Source organism: Pristiophorus japonicus, chromosome 20 (genome assembly GCF_044704955.1).
Source record: "Pristiophorus japonicus isolate sPriJap1 chromosome 20, sPriJap1.hap1, whole genome shotgun sequence".
Classification (NCBI taxonomy): Eukaryota; Metazoa; Chordata; class Chondrichthyes; family Pristiophoridae; genus Pristiophorus; species Pristiophorus japonicus.
Genome location: NC_091996.1, coordinates 18,891,609 through 18,906,170, shown reverse-complemented (window position 1 = coordinate 18,906,170; position 14,562 = coordinate 18,891,609). Strand labels below are relative to the sequence as shown.

Here is a 14,562-nt window from a genome sequence, read left to right as displayed (position 1 = left end):
TGCAAATGAGAAACTACACAGAAATGGATAAAGTAAAGAAAAAATGTATTGAACATTGTAAACTTTGTAATCTTCATCCTGAGACTAAATAAAATAAAATGAACTGCATCCAGCAGTGTGATAATTCAAAATTATCAGAACATAATATATCAACAACATCATCTAGTGTGATACTGTAACATAATGATGTAACATAATATACAATGTGTCCAGCATCAACATCAATTCCTGCCCCACTATTTTTTCCCACTGTCTTTTGCCACCCATCCCTTCATCATCCTTCCTTGCCTGCTGCTCCTAATCAAAGTGGCACCAAGATGGCGTGCAGTAAGGCTGCCAGAACGCTGCTGTGTTGGGGGGAGAGACCGCATCTGGGGATGCAGTGGACCAGCTCGTGGCGTGGAAGGCCCGGCTTCTGACTGGCTAGCCTCTTCATCGGTGTCGCCAGTCACAGGTGGCTTTGGGTGACAACCGTCGCTGATGCTTGGTTGGCGACTGAGTGTGGGGTGGGGGTTACCTTTATGATGATAGATTGAGTAGACTGGGTCTTTACTTGTTGGAGTTCAGAAGGATGAGGGGTGATCTTATAGAAACATTTAAAATAATGAAAGGGATAGACAAGATGGAGGCAGAGAGGTTGTTTCCACTGGTCGGGGAGACTAGAACTAGGGGGCACAGCCTCAAAATACGGGGGAGCCAATTTAAAACCGAGTTGAGAAGGAATTTCTTCTCCCAGAGGGTTGTGAATCTGTGGAATTCTCTTCCCAGGGATGCAGTTGAGGCTAGCTCATTGAATGTATTCAAGTCACAGATAGATTTTTAACCAATACGGGAATTGAGGGTTATGGGGAGCGGGCGGGTAAGTGGAGCTGAGTCCACGGCCAGATCAGCCATGATCTTGTTGAGTGGTGGAGCAGGCTCGAGGGGCTAGATGGCCTACTCCTGTTCCTAATTCTTATGTTATGTTCTTGTGACCGAATGCTGTCATCTGGAGGAGTTACACCACCTCCCATATCCCTGGAGCCACTCAGTTGCTGACAGGGCTGGTCCCAAGCAACTGGAGCACCATGCTGGCCTGCTTTAGAACTGTCACTTCCCTGTATGATAGTGGGGAAAGCAGAGGCATGGACTGCATCACCTGCCCAGGCTGAAGCAGAGCTTGTGCTACACTCTCCGGGACTCCAGTGTCACTGCTGGAGGCCACCAGCCTCGTGTGGGCATTGATAGCCTCGCTGGTATCATTGACCATCTGTGACCCTACCTCCGCAATGGTCGCTTTCAAACTCAATGCTCGCGGGAATCCTACCCAAGACATCAAGGAGCTGACGGCTGATTTGGAAGCTCGCCCTGGACATTCCCACCATGTCCAGTTCCACGTCTGCCTGTCTGTCAGCAGACCAATTCCTGCTCTGAAGAGATGGCCTGTGGGATTCAACCCCAGCACTGCATTGCTGCACGCCACTGGTCCCAGGAGCCTCTGATTCCTTGAACCCCGAGAACATCACATCGTCCTCAGGAGCTGAGTGCTGGTGGTGGAGCCGGGGTCGAATGATGCTGCGCCAGAGTCGGCTCATAGGTATCCTCCTCTTCCTCCTCCTCCAGACAATGGCCTGACGTGGAATGGTCCATTGAGGGATGCTGCACCTGTGACTGCTCATCTGGAAGTAGAAAGCAACAGACGAGTGGTTAGCAACAGGGGAGGGGGCAGGGTGACATGAGGAAGGTCGCATAGCACAGGCTCATTTGAAGGACTGTTGCTACTCCATTATATCTAGTCCAAAGCCACTGCAGCACATTGCCCCAATCCAGCCCAGGGACTGTGCAGAACATTGCCCCAACCCTAGTCCAGAGTCACTGCAGGACATTGCCCCAACCCAGCCCAGGGTGTGTGTAGAACATTGCCCCAACCCTAGTCCAAAGCCACTGCAGGGCATTGACCCAACCCAGCCCAGGGACTGTGCAGAACATTGCCCCAGGCCAGGGAGTGTGCAGGGCTTACCTTCCGTATCTGAGTGGGGGTCAGCGCTCCCAGTGGCAGCTGGTGACCAGTGATGCTGATGAGGCCTGCCACCCTCTCCTCGATGTCAGTGAGTGGCAGGGTCTGAGGGGGACCGCCACCTGTCCGCACATGCTCGCAGCGATTTATGAGACTTCTTAGCCTACAAAGGTGAAAATGGGAATGGTTACAAGAGGGCCCATCTGCTCTTGTGGCACAGATAGCCACCAAAGCACTTGTATCATACTGTCTGAATGTAATACAGTCCTCTGTTTAATGGACTTGGAAGTTGCACGTGGTTCATCAGGAGGACATCGAAGTGGGGAGCCATCTTTGGAGATCTCCGAACGCAATCTTAATAATGTGTAAAGATCATTCATGGCAAATAGGTAGGCTTAGTTCAGCACCCTATGTGTTATGCATTTTAGGAGGCAACACACAGTGCATGAGAACAAATAGTGTGTCAGATTTATCTTTGAAGTAATGAAGGAGTGCATGAATGAAAATGGTACTCGGACGACTAGTGAAATCGTTAAATTTATTTCAGCACTGTCCGAGACAGAGACCTCCTCAGCAATTCCTCTCAATCCTCTTAAATATGGATGGCAGTGGTCCAGAACCACCCCAAAGACGCAAATCCTGCCATCTCTTTTCCACAGCCCCCAATAGAGCTTCATTTAGCCTCATGGCTGCGTCACCTGGCATGCTGTCTGCAATCCTTTTTCTCTATCATCAAAATCCAAATGTGAAATGTCTGATTCGGCCCTGGTTGTACTGCGCATGCGGATGCAGAAAGTGGGCATGCCCTGCATTAGTGATGGGAGACCAGACCAGAAACGCGGGAATAAAAAAAAAATAAAGCGCATGCGCAGAACGACAGATTGTGTCAGCGATTGAACTTTTGGCTCCGGCGCAGAGTCTGTGGTGCAACGCCGGAGTTAATGCCAGCGCTGCCCACAAAAGATATATCAATCCCTCTGGTGAAAACTTTAGATATCTCAACGTTAAATTGATGGTAGCTTGTCAATAGGGTCACCTCAGCATAATGCAGCAGTGATGTCATTAAGCTGTCTAAGCAGCCAATCACATTGAAGAATTCTCAGACAGGAAATAAAAACAGTTCACTTTTTAAAAAAAAAAAGTGTCGAGACCAAAATAAAGATTGGGACACGTGTGCTTAAGAAATTTGACATTCCACAAATATAAAATTTGTTTTTCAGGCCAGACCGGTTGTTCAGTTTATGCGCCCTTAAAACGCCAGTAAAACATATTCTAATACGGCTTAATTTTTAATGGGGTGTTTGAGTGTAATTACATCGGACAAGCTTACGTTTTCGTCAGTTCAACTGATTGCCAGCCAAGGGGGTTTCCACAGCGCAGCCTGTAGTGGAGCAGGGAATGACTGACCACAATTTTAGGATTTCCACATTTATCTGCGCATGTGCTAAATCCTGCTATTAGTCAGTTTCAGAGGAGTAATGATGGCGACTGCTAACAGTTCGCTGTCATTACCACCGTAAAATCCGGGCCAGTAGCTCTTGCCACTGAGATGATCCCTGTTACTCTCTGCACATCTGAAATAAGTGAATGTAAAGTGTTTGTTTCTGCAACAGGTTTACAAGAATAGTCAGCTAGCTCTCCTGCTGTTTCTTGCTTCCAGCAAACATACCTTTCGTGTCCACAACTCTGAAGGCCCTGGCAGGAAGGGAGAGCAGTAGTGCTGGAAGAAGAAGATGGATTTCAGCTTGCATTGTTTGAGTGAGAACTAACCGTGGTAGATCAACTATCTGCTGACGGGTATTTTTGTTGAGCACTTTTCATCCATAGCATTGGCACTGCCCTGAGCAGAAGGGAGAGTTGATATTGGGGCTTGGTCTACCTTGGACCAAGGGACTGTCTGAATGCAGCTCTTAAGAAGGCTAACAAAAGATTGTGTTTACACCTTCGCTCTTTTCCCCCCAGCATACTCTTCTACCAAACGCTACATGTGATGCTCCTGCTCTGATTTGCCTGCCCAACTGAGTCCCATGTTGCTGCCACTTCGCCGTCATCCGGACCGCAAATTCCGGGCCATTATGTTACAAGCCTTAGTTTTAGTAGTAATAAGAGAATGCAAGATGGGGAAAGGAATTTCCAATAAGTATTTTGAATGAAGTGATATTTTGTTTGAGTTCTTTATTGGTAGCAGTTGCTAATTGCCCATTGTTACTTCGTAGTTTTCAATTCTGGTTCCTGCCTGCTGATTGAGGTTATGACTGCATATGCATGATCCAGATTGACAGAAATTTAAAAAAATCTTGACTTCAGCAACACAATAATCTTCAACCTAGAAAAAGTGCACAAACTAAAAATAGCATTGTTAAGCTGGCTCAATAATAAGTGGCATAATTATTCATACATGTCCCACAGGGCCATTGGTCATGCATGTTTGCTTGTGGGATGTACACAAAGAAACGTAAGCAATAGACAAGCAGAATGACAGAGACAGAGTGGAAAAGAGGTGGAGAAACAATTTTTTTTAGCTGAGAGCAACACCATGGGAGATCAACTAGTTTTTTTTTTAGTACTTGCAACGTCGAGTAGTACAGGGCACATAACTGAGTCTACCTATCCTTCCAGCGTGCTGCTGGCTTGAATTTATCTGAAGAGCTACACTAAAAATACAATGGATGGTGGCGCCATTTGTTGTGTGAACCTGGACCTGGTGTGTGTGAAGGTTATTCAATCATTAAAACCTAGCCAACTGTCCTTCCCTAGTGTTGCACAAATGCATTTCCACCAGGAGTAGGGCTCACAGCTGATGCTTTCCTTTTCTTTTCATCCCAACCTAATTTTCTTCCCTCTTCTTCTGGCAGTGGTTAATTTGACAGTATAATTCAACAGCTATCTGTGACACTCCAGTATCAGTCTTATCCAATTGACCATTATTTATGCCTGAGCCTAGACACAGAGTGTTGGCAAACTCTTCAAACTTGGAGGGCATCACTGTTGAATCAGTTCTGATCTTGTCCGATATATCCACACGTGCACTTTTCCAGCGGGGGACATTGGTGAATGATCAGAACTGGGAACTCTGGCTGATTCCATTGTTCACCCACCCTTTGAGACCAATTATTAAAGAAGCAGTAGCAGGACATTTGGAAAAGCAAAATTCGGTCAGGCAGAGTCAGCATGGATTTATGATGGAGAAGTCATGTTTGACAAATTTGCTGGAGTTCTTCGAGGATGTAACGAACAGGGTAGATAAAGGGGAACCAATGGATGTGGTTTATTTGGACTTCAAGAAGGTATTTGATAAGGTGCCACATAAAAGGTTACTGCACAAGATAAAAGTTCACGGGGTTCGGGGTAATATATTAACATGGATAGAGGATTGGCTAACTAACTGAAAAGAGTGTCGGGATAAATGGTTCATTCTCTGGTTGGCAACCAGTAACTAGTGGGATGTTGCAGGGATCAGTGCTGGGACCCCAACTATTTACAATCTAAAACAACTTGGAAGAAGGGACTGAGTGTAATGTAGCCAAGTTAGCTGACGATACAAAGATGGGAGGAAAAGCAATGTGTGAGGAGAACACACAAAATCTGCAAAAGGACATAGACCGGCTAAGTGAGTAGGAAAAAATTTGGCAGATGGAGTATAATGTTGGAAAGTGTGAGGTCATGCACTTTGGCAGAAAAAAAATCAAAGAACAAGTTATTATTTAAATGGAGAAAGATTGCAAAGTGCTGCAGTACAGCGGGATCTGGGGGTACCTGTGCATGAAACTCAAAAGGATAGTATGTAGGTGCAGCAAGTAATCAGGAAGGCCAATGGTATCTTGCCCTTTATTGCAAAGGGGATGGAGTATAAAAGCAGGGAAGTCTTGCTACAGCTGTACAGGGTATTGGTGAGGCCACACCTGGAATACTGCATGCAGTTTTGGTTTCCATATTTACGAAAGGATATACATGCTTTGGAGGCAGTTCAGAGAAGGTTCACTAGGTTGATTCCGGGGATGAGGGGGTTGACTTATGAGGAAAGGTTGAGTAGGTTGGGCCTCTACTCATTGGAATTTAGAAGAATGAGAGGTGATCTTATCGAAATGTATAAGATTGAGGGGGCTTGACAAGGTGGATGCAGAGAGGATGTTTCCACTGATGGGGGAGATTAGAACTAGAGGGCATGATCGTAGAATAAGGGGCCATCCATTTAAAACAGAGATGAGAAATTTCTTCTTGGTTGTAAATCTGGAATTCGCTGCCTCAGAGCATGGAAGCTGGGACATTGAATAAATTTAAGACAGAAATAGACAGTTACTTAAACGATAAGGGGTTATGGGGAGCGAGCGGGGAAGTGGAGCTGAATCCATGATCGGATCAGTCATGATCTTCTTGAATGGCGGAGCAGGCGCGAGGGGCCATATGGCCTACTCCTCTTCCTATTTCTTATGTTCTTATGTTCAATTATAGCACTGCTACTGCCAATCTGTGTGAGCCAGCTAACTAAGCATAAATTGAAGATTGAGCTTGTGATTTTTCTCGTCATGGTGGCTTCATGTATAGCGTGCTCCTCTTGCCCAGCAAGCTCGAGAGGAAAGGGGAACTATTCCTTCTCCATGAATGCTGAGGTCACACTATTTTTTTCAGTGCATTCATTTACAATACAACCAGGATGAAGACACCATCTCTCTGCCAGTTTGAGGATTAACTTAAATTAAGTTTGCAAAGCCTCTACCAAGTTCCCAATGTACAAGCACAGCAACAAACTACCCACAGATTGGCACTGAATGGGCAATCACCTTGAGAGCCTCAAGCAATGCTCTGTAGCTCCCGCACAGCCGGCTCACCGGCTGTTAAATAGGAAAAAACGCACATACAGGGAGGGACGCACACCCCAAAAAATAATGAAGGGGTACATTGGCCGCAAGGTGTGGCTAATGAGCAAATCAAATTACTGGTAATTTCTTTTTAAGGCAGTTTTTAACAAATTGATAGTGACATTAAAGTATATTAACACAACAGCACAATGCAGGAAAATGACTAATCTAATCCTTACTATCCCTTATCTGAGAGTGCTGGATGTTGGCGGTGAATGCATAAAGTGGAAAATTATTTCATTCCCTGAACTGACCTCTCTTTTGTGAATACATGGTAGTTTTCTTAAAGGTGTGACGTTGAGTAATTACTTCGGTTTTGAAGAGTAATTAGATTTTGAAATGTTATTCTATCCCACTCTTGCCTCACCTGTGAGGTTTATTCTGCAGTAGCAGCAGCCGCACTCATTTACAGAGCTTGACTAGAGCTGAACCCATGTATAATGGAGGTGATTTGGAATTGATTTTGATCCATCTGATTTGCTGCTCGCATCAGAATTTTACTTGGATCAGACATTTATTTTGAGTTAAGTATATTTTAAAATGTCACCACTAAGTACTGCTAATTTGTCAAATGGTTAAAACTTACTGAGTAATTTCAAAATTACCGTCCAGGACATGTTATCAATACAATGCATATTCTGGTAAAATTTCCACCTATTCAGCACTTCTACCATTGTAGATCAGGCACATTTAATATTTCAGTGTTGCGCTGCCGCCTTAACCTTTTTCATTGGTAGAAATCTGTATCGTTTAGTTAAAGTTACCGCAACAGCTTTTTGAGGAAAAGAGTTTGAGATTTCGCTACCCTTTGTGTACGAAGTCCTTCTTGATGATGTCCCTGAACGGCCTAGCTCTAATTTTAAGGTTTTGGACTCCCCACCGGAGGAAATAGTTTCCCTCGATCTGCGCAGCCCATTCAAATTTTTGTGCACGCGCAGTTTCACCCATGTAAAAGCCAGTTAGCATCTTGCGCGGGTCTTCCAGACTACCGAGCAGCTTAACTGGAATGTTGCTCTTAGGCCCTTGTTATTGATTATCAAGCTACATGTGTTGACTCCTTCCCTCTGGGCACACACGTCGCCTCATTCAGCTACTTTCACTGTACTACCTGGGTGAGACTGTAAACTCAACCTGTAGATAGCTGTGTTTGTGAACCTGTGTCCTGCCACACTCTAGCATATTGGTTGAGCAACAAATTGAACTTTCTAGACAGTATTGCAGCTAACTTACCATATTATGTATTCAGTCAAGTTTTAGTTATAAATAGTTCCACTTCTTTCTCAGAAAATGCCACCAAAGGAATGGATTGTCATCTCGGAATAATGTATAAATCTTTATGCTAGAATTAAATTACCACATGTTGATCATAAATTTTCCAAAATTGGAGGGAAAGAGATTTTGAGATGCAATGCTAGTTTATAGAGTTTTTTTTGAACAAATAGGTTTTTTTATCACTTGAAATTTAGTCATAACTAAAGTTGGTTTGTGTCTTTGGGCAATAGCAAATTCCCAAATGGGTGCAGAGTAGTAAATGCTACAACCTGCAGGATTTTACACTGGGTTTGGAAGTGTGTTAATGCTACCGGTTTCCTGATTTAAAAACAAAATGTCCTTCAGTGGGTGGTGGCCTTTGGGAATCGTGAAAATTTATTTAGGTCTGGCATACTAACAGCAAAACTGTGTTGAAGCAGCAACGCAAGCCTGTCATTGCTATAGCTGCTTTGGTTCTTCGTGAGGGAAATACTAGCACTGCCTGTTGCCAATACATGGGTCCTGTGTAGCTTGCTGCAATCTGAAGGTGAATCTGCTAGATTAAGTCAAGCAGTTGGGAAGACCTGGTTTAAAAATAAAAGTAAATCCCGATGAGAGCACTGGTCTCGCATAGTATAAAAGCAATTTGTTAGGAACATTTCCCCTCCTGCAGAACTTATCTCCATATTAAGTGTGTCCAGAAGCATCAGCTCTGAGGCTGCGATCTGATTTTTATTTTCCCATACCCACACTGTTGGCATAACTAAGAATCACATTTGAGTATAGAAACATAAAAACCATAGAAAATAGGTGCAGGAGTAGGCCGTTTGGCCCTTCGAGCCTGCACCACCATTCAATAAGATCATGGCTGATCATTCCTTCAGTACCCCTTTCCTGCTTTCTCTCCATACCCCTTGATCCCTTTAGCCGTAAGGGCCATATCTAACTCCCTCTTGAATATATCCAATGAACTGGCATCAACAACTCTGCGGCAGGGAATTCCACAGGTTAACAACTCAGTGAAGAAGTTTCTCCTCATCTCAGTACTAAATGGCCTACCCCTTATCCTAAGACTGTGTCCCCTGGTTCTGGACTTCCCCAACATCGGGAACATTCTTCCCGCACCTAACCTGTCCAGTCGCGTCAGAATCTTATGTTTCTATAAGATCCCCCCCACCTCATCCTTCTAAACTCCAGTGTATAAAGGCCCAGTTGATTCAGTCTCTCCTCATATGTCAGACCAGCCATCCTGGGAATCAGTCTGGTGAACCTTCGCTGCCTTCGTGTTTTTGTCCCCAAAGTGGATAACCTCACATTTATCCAGATTAGTTTGTGTGAAATGGCATGTAGATTGGTTCAGCAGACCTGTATCCATGGTTCCATTATAAAGTGAAACCTGTAAAAACGGACACTTGCAAGTTATTTCGGACTACCAGTATTATAATAGAAACAAACTGCATTGAAACCAAGGGCACTCGCGAATTGCAAACTGCAGACAGCACTCCATGCACCAAGTCCTTTTACAATTTAAAACACCAGACACACGGGTAATTGTGAGGCGGCAATGGGTGGGGAAAAAAACGGCTTTTGTGTAAAGGAGATCTCTTTACCCAGTAGTCATAGCGGCAGAGAAACCCCTCTATCTCTGGGATTGAAAGCTTGCATGGCTCTATCACATGCATAGAGGGGTTTCTCTGCTGCTAAGGATGCTGGGTACATGATCTCCATTACACAAAAGCTGGGAGGAGAGGGGGAGCCTGGAATCTGGGTCTGGTTGAAATCACGGAGGCTCAAAAATTGAGGGGAGAGGGAGAAACTGTGGAATGGGGGCAGGGGCCAGACATGGAGATTGGAGGTTTGGGGGAAGAGATGGAGAGAATGGTTTCCCCTCTTCGCCTGCTCTCGGGTGGACTTCTGGTTGTTGGAACTTCTTGCACAACAGCTGCTGGTGTGAAACCAAAAATAAAGACTCAAGGAACAGGGAAACCAACCTCTCGAAGTTAAATCCAATAACATTTGTAGAAGTCATGTGATTTGATATCATATGATCAGGCATCATGTGGTCAGAACATCATGTGATCAAACCTCCAGGAATGCCTCCAACCCAAGTTGGCAAACCTACTCCACCAGTACCACAGGTACTGATGAGTTACTAACAGCTCCGTATGCATCCCCTAGCATTTCAAACATGAACAACTGCAGCACACAAGGAGTGGGTCCTGGAAAGGGTTCTACCGGACATTAATCAGGCCCCCCCCTCCCCATTTGGCTTGGATCTGCCAGGCACTCTAGCCCTATCTCATCCTGTGCAGGCTGCCAACATAACAGATACCAGCATCAGGACGTCCATCCCTCAATGGAAAAGGATGACAATGATCTGGGAAACGCGATGAACTGAAATCACATCCTGCTGGCAGGGCTCCCAAATTAGGTGACTGCGGAAAATTGAAGGTGGAAAAATGAAGGCATACTGCAGGAGATATGGCTAATCCTGGAATATTTTGCTCATCTGCTTTCCTGTACATAGTGTGACCGTTTTGCAAGTAAGGATACCTGCAAGTAAAGGACAAGACCCTTGGGTATCCAAATTTGCAGGTTTCACTGTACCAGTATTGGAAGACCTCAAGCTCGCTTCGGCAGCATATGTACTAAAATTGGAACTATACAGAGAAGATTAGCATGGCCCCTGCGCAAGGATGACATGCAAATTTGTGAAGCGTTCCATATAGTCACTGAAAGTGGGCATGCAGATACAGCAGGTGGTGAAGAAGGCAAATGGTATGTTGGCCTTCATAGCAAGGGGATTTGAGTATAGGAGCAGGGAAGTCTTGCTGCAGTTGTACAGGGCCTTGATGAGGCCTCACCTGGAATATTGTGTTCAGTTTTGGTCTCCTAATCTGAGGAAGGACGTTCTGGCTATTGAGCGAGTGCAGCGGAGGTTCACCAGACTGATTCCAGGGATGGCTGGACTGACATATGAGGAGAGACTGGATCAACTGGGCCTTTATTCACTGGAGTTTAGAAGGATGAGAGGGGATCTCATAGAAACATAAGATTCTGACTGGACTAGACAGGCTAGATGCGGGAAGAGTGTTCCTGATGTTGGGGAAGTGCAGAACCAGGGGACACAGTCTTTGGCTAAGAGGCAGGCCGTTTAGGACTGATGAGGAGAAACTTCTTCACTGAGTTGTTAACCTATGGAATTCCCTGCCGCAGAGAGTTGTTGATGCCAGTTCATTGGAAATATTCAAGAGGGAGTTAGAAATGGCCCTTACGGTTAAGGGGATCAAGGGGTATGGAGAGAAAGCAGGAAAGGGGTATTGAAGGAATGATCAGCCAAGATTTTATCGAATGGCGGTGCAGGCTCGAAGGGCCGAATGGCCTACTCCTGCACCTATTTTCTATGTTTCTATGTTTCAAGCTATGTGAAAATTAAAGGGTTAACTTTCCCTTGTTAGAATGAGCTAACTCTCTTGGATACCTAGAATGAAATAACTCTTTTGCTGGAAAATTATCTCATTAGTGAGGATCCAGAGCTCTGATCACTTAGAAAATGTTTCAGTTGCACTGACTCTTCAGCTACTTTCGCATTAGAAAGAAGTCTGAATTGTTTCATGTCGCTTTGCCAGTGCATCCTGAATGTTTGATCCAATGTCTCATTAAAACACATACGCTTCCTAACTAAAAATAGCAGTTTTGTTAAATAATCAAATAATAAAAACACTGCAACGCATTCTAATAGAATATTAGTGAATGGCACCTATTTTCTCCCCCTCATTCCAGGAGACTTAATCCTTTTTTGTCGTTCTTCTCTCTCCGCCTTCCCTGATTGCCCTACCGTCTATAATCTATCATGGTTATCAAAATGACTGGTTTATAACTCTTATAGTGGGTCTGAGGAGAATGTTGGGGATGATGTAGCCATGATGGCTCTAATGTGAATTTAGTTTACCATTGACTTTAAAAAAATATATATATATATATATATATATATATATATATATATATATAGGGTTGGTGTTGTGTGGGTTGCAGAATTGTCTTGTATATTGCTAATAAAAGAAAACCTTCCATTACAAATCCTGGTTCGTCGTCTTTCCTGCCGATCTGCAACTTCTTCCAATCTGTGTGCCAGGACACACCCTCCACTCTTCTGACTGACCTCATTTTCATCCCCACTCAATGTCTCACCTTAGTAGAACTCTCTTCCCTAAATGCCTCTGCTTTGCTACCCCACTTTCCATCCTTCAGAAACCTCCTCAAATCACTTTCGTGGGACACTGGCACCAATACTGGAGCTGTACTGCTGGGACGGGCTTCACCAGAACCGGAGTGGGACCAGTGTCCTAGCGGAAAGGATAAATAGGGCTGTCAATAGCACTTTAAACTGGTATGATGGAGAGGAGGGGTCTGATGAAAATAACACCAATCTGAAGATGAAAGAAGTAGATAAGACGAAAGGTCTGACAAAAGGTATGGAACAAGGATAACAAATGGTCAGGGAACAATTACAATTATAAAACAGAGGTATAAAAGGCCTGTTTAAAAGTTGCTGCTGTTACTTCATTTTAAAGATGAATTAAACCGCCTGTACAGAAAGAGAAGAGTTAGCAAAAAGGGTACAGGGAATTAAAGTTTTTACAATCTGTGCAGAACTCCTTTCTTACCCAGAATGTAAAAATTCCAACAAATGAGTGAGCACTGCTGGATCTAGTAATGGGAAATGAACCACAACCAATAAGTAGTTGTAGGGGAACATCTAGGCAATAGCGATCACAACATTGTAAGCTTTAAGATAAAGATTGAGAAGGACTTAAGTAAGACAAAAAAGCAATGTAATAAATTGGGGAAAAAAAGCTGATTTTAAGGGGATGAGAATGGAACTAGGGAAAATAAACTGGAAACATTTGCTGACTAACATAAAAATAGAACAGCAGTGGGAAGCATTTAAAATGGTGATGAATAGAGTCCAGGAGAAATGCACAATAAAAAAAACCAAGGACACACCATGAATGAATAATGAAATAACGGCAAAATTGTAACGAAAGAAAAATGCGTACACTAAGTACATAGACAACAAAGCAGAGGATGGCAAAAGGGAATACAAAATGGTTAGGAAAGATGTCAAACAAATAATTGGGAAGGTGAAGAGAAACTACAAATTCGAAGAGAAATTATCAAGAAATAGTAAAATTGTGCAGACACAAATATTAAAAGAAATATCAGGATAGGGATGGGGCCAATAATGGTTAAACAAGATAAACTCACAGGTAATGGCAAAAGTATTAAATAATTACTTTGCCTCCGTATTTACCAGGGAGACCAACATGGTGGACCTGACATTAGAATAAGAGATCAACAAAGTCATAAAGACATTTAACATAGAAAGAGGGAGGTAATTGATAAACTAGTCAAATTTAGAGAGGATAAGAACCCTGGGTCGGAAGGATTGCAATTGTGCATATTAAAATATAGCAGAGGCACTATTTAAAAAATATATATATTATAATTGGTAAAGAGGATCGTGTCAGAGGACTGGCAGACAGCTAATCTGATTCCTATCGGGAGATGGAACAAATCCAGGGAACTATAGACCAATTAGCTTAACATCGGTGTAGGAAAGTTAATTCAATCCCTACTCAAAGTTATAATAGTAAAACATCTAGAAACTGAACATATAATAAAGAATAGTCAGCACAGATTCCAAATTGAATTTGAAGAAGTATTAGAAAGGGTAGATAAGGTTAATGCAGAAGACGTAATATATTTGGATTTCCAAAAAGCCTTCGATAAGGTACTATATAGTAGACTCATGACTAAGGTCAGAAAATATGGAGTCATGGAACAAGTAGCAGAATGGATAGTAAGCTGGCTACAAAACCGAAAACAGAGTACGGGTTAAAATATTTATTCAGATTGGCAAAGGTGAGAAGTGGTGGTCCACAAGGATCAGTGCTGGGACCATTGTTCACCATTTACATAAACTATTTGGAATCGGAAGTACAATTTCAAAATTTGCCGCTGACACCAAATTGGGGGTGTAGTTAATACAGAGGACTGCGCCAACGCTCTTCTCGATCTTCCTTGCATCTCGCACTCAACAAGTTCCCCGCTGGAGTAGAACCAATGGGAACCTGTTCAACCTTCGTCGCCTCCAGGCTAGATCCAAGTTCGTCCCATCCTCTGTCATTGAACGACAGTACGTGGACGACGCTTGCGCACATTGAGGCTGAGCTCCAAGCCATCGTCAGCATCTTCACCGAGGCATACGAAAGCAGAGGTCTTATACTAAACATCCGTAAGGCAAAGGTCCTCCACCAACCTGACCCCCACTACACAGCACTGCACCCACTCATCAAAATCCACGGCGCGGCCTTGGACAACTTGGACCATTTTCCATAACTCGGGAGCCTACTATCAGCAAGGGCAGACATCGACGACAAGGTCCAACACCGC

General features: G+C 43.8%; 1 protein-coding gene and 1 non-coding gene across 2 annotated transcripts in view; both read left to right on the top strand.

Moving 5' to 3' along the window:
- Nucleotides 1-14,562, top strand: part of med27 (mediator complex subunit 27) — a 343,086-nt gene that overhangs the window by 92,711 nt on the left and 235,813 nt on the right. The window lies entirely within an intron of this gene.
- LOC139233255 (U6 spliceosomal RNA) lies at nt 10,731-10,837 on the top strand. The gene has a single exon (XR_011588173.1). It is a non-coding gene; the product is annotated as a U6 spliceosomal RNA (small nuclear RNA).